This window comes from Macaca nemestrina, chromosome 16, assembly GCF_043159975.1.
Source record: "Macaca nemestrina isolate mMacNem1 chromosome 16, mMacNem.hap1, whole genome shotgun sequence".
NCBI lineage: Eukaryota > Metazoa > Chordata > Mammalia > Primates > Cercopithecidae > Macaca > Macaca nemestrina.
Genome location: NC_092140.1, coordinates 70,198,097 through 70,208,315, shown reverse-complemented (window position 1 = coordinate 70,208,315; position 10,219 = coordinate 70,198,097). Strand labels below are relative to the sequence as shown.

Genomic DNA, 10,219 nt, shown 5'->3' with positions numbered 1-10,219 from the left:
AGTGGGAATAAAAGTTTTAACAGAATTCAACAGGAGCAATAAAATATCTTCACTCCTGGCTTCTCAATGTCACGCTAGACTAATTTTAGTGTTTGTTTAAATAATCAATTCAAGATTCTGATTTATGTTTTTAATGTGGCAGTTAACATAATGAGTCTTATCAAAGGATTGCCATGACAAAACAACACTTCCCAAAAGTACTTCCCAAATGTTATTTGAGCATAATATTTTACAAGGAAAAAAATAGGAAAAGATGGTAAATAATGTGCTTATTTTTCAAAAAATATCTACATTATAGTTTGCCACTAAATTGTAAGACATTTGGTTCCAACTAACTAAATTCAGTTCCATACTTCATTTCTAAAGATAAATTTATAAATAACCACTAACTAGTTTTTGCTTCTTAATTTCTACACTACATAAGTTTAAATGCATAGTTTTCCTGTATTTATATCAGTGATTTTTAGATTTTGAGCATTTTCAATAACATTTAATTGATATATTAGATAGCCATGACATAGCTATCTATCTCTGCTGTATATTAAAATTTACCCATTAACATTTAAAACTTACGTGAATGAACTCGTTCTGAAAATTAAATAACTATCTACGTTACATCATACTTACTAGGAAAATTGGCTTGGTTCATTGCATATTTAAAAACAGTTATTCCAGAAAGACATATTAACTTATTTTTAGGAAATGGTAATCATCATTGTATATAGAGCTATTTGATTTATTATGACAACGTGAAATCGTTTTAGTATTTTATGTGCAGAAGGTTGAACTAATCATACCTCTCAGTTCCCAGCACATGAGTATCATTAGTTGTTTTGAGCTGTGTCTCTTTAATCATATGTGTGTGTGTGTGTGTGTCCATGCATATCTTCCCTTTTAATTCCATATAATATTCACATTCTATTCCCTTCATAGGTAACCATATTAATATTTTTAACAAATTATTTATTTGAATGTCCTCTTTATTTTTATATGCATATATTTTAATTTTAATTAAATGATACCTATGTTAATGTAGCATCATAAGAAACAGAAGAAGATGAAGTCCAAAAAGTAATGATTGGTTTACTGAAACAAACTCTCCTGAAATGTGAAGTAAAATAACCACTAAATTTTATATGTTGGAGTTAGCAACATATCAATAACCTTTACAATTGCAGGCAAGTTGAAATTGTAAGGCTACATTATAGACACCAGGTAAAAAGATGAACAGAAAGCTACTTTAAACCACTACTTCTGAATATCCACAGGACAGAAAATTTTGATGATTTTGTTTTCATTGGAGTGTTGTTGGATGGTTGGTTAATTTTTTAATGAAAATAAAATGAACAAACATAAAAATATTTGTGGCAAAAAAATTCATTTGAGCAGGAAAAATGTGCAAACAAAGAAGAGTGAAATGAAGATAAGAAGAGAGTTCAAAGTATACTCTTCCTGAGAAACCTGGTAGGAATCAGATTAAAAACACAGGTAGAGAATTCAGCTATTATTACATGATCTAACTAAGAAATGGTAGTTTGTTTTTTTGTTTGTTTCTTTGGGGGGTGGGGTGTTGATGTTGTTTGTTTGTTTTTATTTTTTATTTGTTTTATTTATTTATTTTTTTTTTGAGACAGAGTCTTGCTCTGTAGCCAGGCTGGAGTGCAGTGGAGTGAGCTCAGCTCACTGCACCCTCCGCCTCCCAGGTTCAATTGATTCTCCTGCCTCAGCGTCCAGAGTAGCTGGGATTACAGGCCGCCGCAACCAAGCCAAGCTAATTTATGTATTTTTAGTAGAGATGGAGTTTCATCATACTGGCCAGGATGGTCTCGATCTCTTGACCTTGTGATCTGGCAGCCTCAGCCTCCCAAAGTGCTGGGATTACAGGAGAAATGATAGTTATAAGAAGCAAGTAGTTTTAAGCAAACTAGATGGAAATTTGAGAGTTCGTATCATATGACTACAGTTCCTTTTTTAAATTTCAGAGAAAGGGGCTTATATGGATCAGGTGTGAAGAAAGAGGAACGGGTTTAAATGTTCTATGGTGAGAAAGAGAGATTGAGACGACTTAATAAATAAAGATTTCCTGGGAGATCTGAGCTCACTCGCAGGCAATAAATTTATAGTGATTATAACACTGACAGTTTGCGTTGTTTACACTACTGTAATAATAATATCTATTTGTGTATATATATATGTGGATGACAACATTTGCATCTATTGGTTGTAGGATTTGCCAATTAGGTGTAACTTAAGGGATCTTGGCATATCTTTTTTTTTTTCATTATTATACCTTATGTTCTAGGGTACATGTGCACAAAGTGCAGGTTTGTTACATATGTATACATGTGCTATATTGGTGTGCTGCACCCATTAACTTGTCATTTACATTAGGTATATCCCCTAATGCAATCTCTCCCCCGCCACCCACCCCACAATAGGTCCCGGTGTGTGATGTTCCCCTTCCTGTGTCCAAGTGTTCTCATTGTTCAGTTCCCACCTATGAGTGAGAACATGCGGTGCCTGGTTTTCTGTTCTTGCGAGTTTGCTGAGAATGATGGTTTCCAGCTGCATCCATGTGCCTACAAAGGACATGAACTCATCCTTTTTTATGGCTGCATAGCATTCCAAGGTGTATATGTGCCACATTTTGTTAATCCAGTCTGTCATTGATGCACATTTGGGTTGGTTCCAAATCTTTGCTATTGTGAATAGTGCCGCAATAAACATACATGTGCATATGTCTTTATAGCAGCATGTTTATAATCCTTTTGGTATATACCCAGTAATGGGATGGCTGGGTCAAACGGTATTTACAACTCTAGATCCTTGTGGAATCACCACACCATCTTCCACAATGGTTGAACGAGTTTACAGTCCCATCAACAGTGTAAAAGTGTTCCTATTTCTCCACATCCCCTCCAGCACCTGTTGTTTCCTGACTTTTTAATGATCGCCATTTTAACTGGTGTGGGATAGTATCTCATTGTGGCTTTGATTTGCATTTCTCTGATGGCTGGTGATGATGAGCATTTTTTCATGTGTCTGTTGGCTGCATAAATGTCTTCTTTTGAGAAGTGTCTGTTCATATCCCTTGCCCACTTTTTGATATATTTTTTTTTCTTGTAAATTTGTTTGAGTTCTTTGTAGGTTCTGGATATTAGCCCTTTGTCAGAGGAGTAGATTGCAAAAGTTTTCTCTCCTTCTGTAGGTTGCCTGTTCACTCTGATGGTAGTTTCTTTTGCTGTGCAGAAGCTCTTTAGTTTAATTGATACTATTTGTCAATTTTGGCTTTTGCTGCTGTTGCTTTTGGTGTTTTAGACATGAAGTCCTTGCCTATGAAAATTGGCACAAGACAGTGATGCCTTCTCTCACCACTCTTATTCAACATAGTGTTGGAAGTTCTGGCCGGGGCAATCAGGCAAGGGAAAGAAATAAAGCGTATTCAGTTAGGGAAAGAGGAAGTCAAATTGTCCCTGTTTTCAGGTGACATGATTGTATATTTAGAAAATCCCATCATCTCAGCCCAAAATCTCCTTAAGCTGATAAGCAACTTCAGCAAAGTCTCAAGATACAAAATTCATGTGCAAAAATCACAAGCATTCTTATACACCAATAACAGACAATCAGAGAGCCAAATCATGAGTGAACTCCCATTCACAATTGCTTCAAAGAGAATAAAATACCTAGGAATCCAACTTATAAGGGATGTGAAGGACCTCTTCAAGAACTACAAACCACTGCTCAATGAAATAAAACAGGACAGAAAGAAATGGAAGAACATTCCATGTTCATAGATATGAAGAATCAATATCATGAAAATGGCCATACTGCCTAAGATAATTTATAGATTCAATGCCACCCCCATCAAGCTACCAATGACTTTCTTCACAGAATAGGAAAAAAAAATTTTAAAGTTCATATGGAACCATAAAAAGAGCCTGCATTGCCAAGACGATCCTAAGTCAAAAGAACAAACTTGGAGGCATCATGCTACCTGACTTCAAACTATACTACAAGGCTACAGTAACCAAAACAGCATGGTACTGATACCAAAACAGATATATAGACCAATGGAACAGAACAGAGCCCTCAGAAATAATACCACACATCTACAACCATCTGATCTTTGACTAACCTGACAAAAACAAGAAATAGGGAAAGGATTCCCTATTTAATAAATGGTGCTGGGAAAACTGGCTAGCCATAAGTAGAAAGCTGAAACTGGTTCCCTTCCTTACAACTTATACGAAAATTAATTCAAGATGGATTAGAGACTTAAATGTTAGACCTAAAACCATAAAAACCCTAGAAGAAAACCTAGGCAATACGGTTCAGGACATAGGCATATCTTAATTAAGAGGAAATGATACAATGTATCATGGAGTAAAGAATTTGTGAAGGAAAAGGAATAAAAAAGAAGATACATTAATAGGAAGAAATATCAAGGAAAATATGTAATTGGAGTATTTGAATAAGTCTTAAAATGACTGCTTGAAAAATAATTTAGAATGGAAAATTATTTATTGTAATACATAAGGTAAAACATGTGACTGTAGACTAGTAAAGCCATGTAAAACACGGGATTTGGAGGAAGTAAACAAGCTGAGTAACTAGGGGGTGGGATATGTTGCCCATAAAAATCATTAAGTCACTTGGAATCTTGGCAGCATTTGAATTGGTTAGGAAAATCACATGCAAGAGAGAAAATGTTCAGGAATAAGGGAGATTTTCTGAGAGGGTAGTGGATTACACATAATTGCAAGAAGAGGGATGTATTAGTGTTCTCTAGAGGGACAGAACTAATAGGATTATCTCTATCTATCTATCTATCTATCTATCTATCTATCTATCTATCTATGTATCTACCTATCTATCTATCTATAAAGGGGAGTTTATTAAGTACTAACACATGATCACAAGGTCCCACAATAGGCTGTCTGCAAGCTGAGGAGCAAGGAGAGCCTGTCTGAGTCCTTTAACTGAAGAACTTGGAGTCTGATGTTCGAGGGCATTCAGCATGGGAGAAAGATGTAGACTGGGAAGCTAGGGCAGTCTGGTCTTTTCACATTTTTCTGCCAGCTTTATGTTCTAGCCTTGCTGGCAGTTGATTAGATGGTGCCTACCCAGATTAAAGGTGGGTCTGCCTTTCCCAGTCCACTGACTCAAATGTTAATCTCCTTTGGCAGTAGCCTCACAGACACATCCAGGATCAATACTTTGGATCCTTCATCCAATCACATCGACACTCAATATTAACCATCACAAGAGGGACACGATAGATAGGAAGAGACTTAAAGAAACAGCAAGAGTGTAGAAGAATAATAAAGAAATGACTTTGGAGAGCAAGTGAGATTACATAATCCCATTTCCTTACACTGAGATAGATGCTATTTATAAAAAGATATCTTCAATGAATTCAATATTATTAGTTGATATAACAATTTTAGTTAAGACCAGGCAAGGTGGTTCACACCTGAAATCTCAGAACTTACAGAGGTGGAGGCAGGAGCATAACTTGAGCCCAGGAGTTGGAGACCTGCCTGGATAACACATAAAGACCCCATTCCCTACAAAAAGAAATACAATAGACAATAATCCTCCCCCAAAATTTAGTAAAGTACAAAATATGATGAAAGAATATTCAAAGAAGCATTCTGGGATAATGGGTTTGAATAAATCAGATATTTGTTAAAGCAAGTGTTGCTCAACTCCCAGAAGTAAGAGGAAAGATTATTATACAGGAAGGGAGTGATAGTATGTGTCAGGGATAGGAACTACAGAGAGAAGATAGAGAATCCTCCAGGAGGTGGAGAGATGATCCAAGTGGCTTATATTTTATTGATAATCAAGAAAAATGTGAGTCTAAGAGAAGACAGACAGACTTAAATTTGAAGGACAACTGAAGAAGGCTGATCAGAAATGCAAAGAGACTAAAGATGGACCTAGATTTATTTTATTTTATTTCGGTAGACTTTTTATATAATTTGAAGAGACACAAAAATGTAATGCTCATAGAAGGATGAAAATATGAAAATAGAGATAATTTGTTTTATAAAACTAGAATAAACTTGTTAACAGAAATTGATGAGCATATTTAAAATTCTAAAACAATTTGCCATAAATACATTAGATGTCCAAATCCAAAATAAAACACCAGCAAACAGAATGAAACAACATATTAAAAGTATAACATGTTATTATGAACTAGATACTTCCCAGAACTCTGCAGATTGATTAACATTAGAAAATATGTTTACATATGTACACACATACACACACTCCGTATCAGGAAATAAGAAAACCATCTTGATAATCCCAATAGATATTAAAAAGTTCCTTGATTACATTCAGTATACATTAATCATAAACTGTGAGTTATGGGAATTTAATGATAAAGAATATGAATTATAAAATGATTCAGCATGGTCCGGATGTGCTAGTTTATGCCTGTAATCCCAGAACTTTGCGAGACCGAGGCAGGCAAATCATTTGACGTCAGGAGTTCAAGACCAATGTGGCTGACATGGTGAAACCCAGATTCTACTGAAAATATATACATTAGCTGGGCATGGTGGCACACACCTGTAATCCCAGCTACTCTGAAAGCTGAGGTAGTAGAATCTCTTGAACCCGAAGGCTGAGTTTGCAAGATTGTGTCACTGCACTCCAACCTGGGTGACAGAGATACTCAGTCTCAAAAAAAAAAAAAAAAAAAGGAAAAGGAAAAAGAGTCAGCATAATGCAGACTTCAAGGCCCTTGGGTTGGCTTTTACCTACATCCTAGTGTCATCTCAGATACCCTTTTCACTGCATATTTTATTCTGCCTCAGGACCACCACTTGTGTTGATCTCTGTTCCTCTAATATTGGCTTTCCTCTTGATCTAATCTAACACTTTTGGTTCCCAGAAAAAAGAGCTATGGCCACCACATTAATAAAACTCTTTAGTTATTTGCTATTATGTCACCAAATCCATCTTCTAAAACTATTACACTTCTATATAATTTCCCTATTTCCTTTTAAGCTAGTTTAATAAACTACACAGAGGTAGAAGTTGTTAGGTCTTGCTATGGTTTGAATATCCTCTATAACTCATGCTGAGATCCATTTGTAGTTCAGAAATATGACTGTTGTCTTTTCATGCTCATATGAGATCTGGCTCCCTAAATCCTTGCTATGATATCAGTACATTACCTGTCTGATGTGAAAAAGAAAAGTCAAAATGAAATAAAACTCGGACACCACAGAGATTTCCCACCAGTAAGAAGGCTCTCACCAGATCCAGCCCCTCATTCTTAGAATTCTCAGTCTCCAAAACTGTAAGAAATGAATTCCTTTTTAAATAAATTACCCAGTTTCCAGGATTGTTTTAATAAGCAACAGAAAATGGATGAAGACTGATCTGTCTCCTGATGTAGATAATGGAGCCAAAACTTTATACTCGTTACTCAATTAGAGGATGTTCACAGGGTAAATATTCAAGGGAGGCAGGGCTGAATTCTACATCAGAAGATAGTATCTCAGAAGAATAGATGTTAATTTTTATTGTCCCCTAGGAACTATAATGTACTCAGGCTGTGATGCAGGCTTGACCAGTCAGACTTTGCTACCAAGGATTCTAAATCTAGAGACAGTGCCAACAAAAAGAGTGTCAGCAAGGCTAGCCATAGACTCTATTCTCAAGCAGCCTTGTGACAGTGACAATGACAATGGCAGTTCCATTGCAGCAGTGTCCTGAGTTGACAGTTCCTGTGATGCGTTATTGCCTAAGGTTTTAAATACCAAAAATCTTAAGGTTCATCTCATTGTTAAGCTTGGATCATCAGCTTTACTGAAGATTCTCTGAGCCATACAATTTACTTCCTTGAGTGCTATTGATGAAAAGCTCTTTTATTGTAAAATATAGTACAGAGAAATATTAAAACATATGATCAACTTAATAAATTGTTATGTGTTCAACTAGTAACTACCACTTTTATCAGTAAATAGTCTTTCCAGATATTATTGAACCTCTCAACGTGCCTGATCTCAATCAAAACCTCACAGCCCTGCTGTGACCATTGTCCATATTTAATGGTAATCATGCTCGCTTTATTTTACAGCTTAATAACTCAAGAAGTTTTCTTAAATACTAGGCTTGATTTTAACTTTTTGGGAGCATGGTTATAGACTTTAAGTTTTTGTTATTACAGGTCCCATCCATAAATTATTATTTTCCTGCAATCTTGTGTTGCACAATATAACTGGGCCATTTTACTTGCAAAGTATTTAAGATTCTATAATTTTCACATATTCCCAAGGAATATTTTAACATCTCTGCCCTCTGTATTTGCTATCAATTGATTGTTTAATATAGGAGATTTATAGAGTCAATACATAAATATGTAGCTAATCCTTTTTTTTTTTTTTTTTGAGACGGAGTCTCGCTCTGTCGCCCAAGCTGGAGTGCAGTGGCCGGATCTCAGCTCACTGCAAGCTCCGCCGCCTGAGTTTACGCCATTCTCCTGCCTCAGCCTCCCGAGTAGCTGGGACTACAGGCGCCCGCCACCTCGCCCGGCTAGTTTTTTTGTATTTTTTAGTAGAGAGGGGGTTTCACCGTGTTAGCCAGGATGGTCTTGATCTCCTGACCTCGTGATCCGCCCGTCTCGGCCTCCCAAAGTGCTGGGATTACAGGCTTGAGCCACCACGCCCGGCCGCTAATCCTTAAATAAATGTATATCTAGCTACATAAATATATCAATCTATATAAATATACAAATAGATATAGGGATTTTATATATAAAAACTTATCTATCTATACATGAATCTCTACTAGTTTTATATAGATAAATATAAATCTTTTCTTCAACTTTTGGCAAGACTCTTCATTACATTCCTCAAACAAGAGGCGTATTGTGTCTGGTTGCCACTTTTGGTGATGTTGTCTACTGGTTGTGCTTATTGCCTAGATATATTAATTAATTAGTGACATTTTTATATATAATTTCTCCTTTTTTATTAGTAAAATGGTTTATATGAGTGAAATTTTTTTTATCTGATGTTTTCTGTCTCAGAGAAGTTTGCACAGGACTAATAGGCTAAAAGATTGATTTTTTTGCTCTTTTTTATTTATTTTAACAAGTGACTTCTTCTTTATGACCCTCCAGATTTGGCTAATTTGTTGAAAAGTTTCAATTAAGTTTATTTTTTAGTATTTGAACTCACAGTTACACAAAATATTTTTGAAGTATTTTCATCCATTGTTGTTTTTATTGAGGTAGAAATGTTCCTATCTCTCCAATGGGTGGCTCCTATGTCTTCTGACTTCTTTTGACATGTCCTGTTGCAGTCCCTGATAGTTGCTAAAATGTTTCAGACACTTCCTACACATTTTCCATCCCAGCTCGGGAATGAGACATTTCTAGTTCTGGTTTGTGTATATGTGGCAGGGGCAGGGGTGTGAGGAAGGGTATTTCAAGACCAGAATTTGGGCAATATGAATGTGCATTATTAACTGGGTCTGCTGTTATTTCTACATCTTTCCAGTTGACAGAGTTAGAGTGAATAAGTGGACTGTAGTGTGGATGGATGGCTAGATTAGCAGAAAGTCAGATAAGACCGGGTGCGGTGGCTCACGCCTGTAATCCCAGCACTTTGGGAGGCCGAGGCGGGAGGATCATGAGGTTAGCAGATCGAGACCATCCTGGCTAATACGGTGAAACCCCGTCTCTATTAAAAACACAAAAAAATTAGCCGGACTTGGTGGCAGACGCCTGTAGTCCCAGCTACTTTGGAGGCTGCCTGAACCCTGGAGGTGGAGTTCGCAGTGAGCCGTGATCGCGCCACTGCACTCCAGACTGGGCGACAGAGCGAGACTAAGTCTCAAAAAAAAAAAAAAAAAAAAAAAAAAAGAATAGCATGGACTCCATGAATTCATAGCGTTATGTCTGATTTAAATTCTTTAAATTCAAAACTAAGATGTATACATTATCTCTGCTAAATTTTTGTCTTCTTTTTTCCACATTAAATGCATATGTTTTGAAGAATATCAGAAGTGGTAGAATTGGACTATTTATTATGTAATATGTTTTATATGTATATACAAATAAAAGGCAGTATTTATACTGATGTTGATGTTTATGCTGATTGTTGTGGTTGTCTGCAATTCATGGCCTAGTTAATACATAAGAAAGAGATCATGGAGATAGCAATTTCTTAGCTCTCGAAGTATTATAACAGTT

At 36.1% G+C, this 10,219-nt stretch overlaps 1 non-coding gene across 1 annotated transcript; it reads left to right on the top strand.

Moving 5' to 3' along the window:
- The first annotated feature begins 7,101 nt into the window (after positions 1 to 7,101).
- LOC112427395 (small nucleolar RNA U13) lies at positions 7,102 to 7,203 on the top strand. The gene has a single exon (XR_003018927.1). It is a non-coding gene; the product is annotated as a small nucleolar RNA U13 (small nucleolar RNA).
- The last annotated feature ends 3,016 nt before the right edge of the window (positions 7,204 to 10,219 follow it).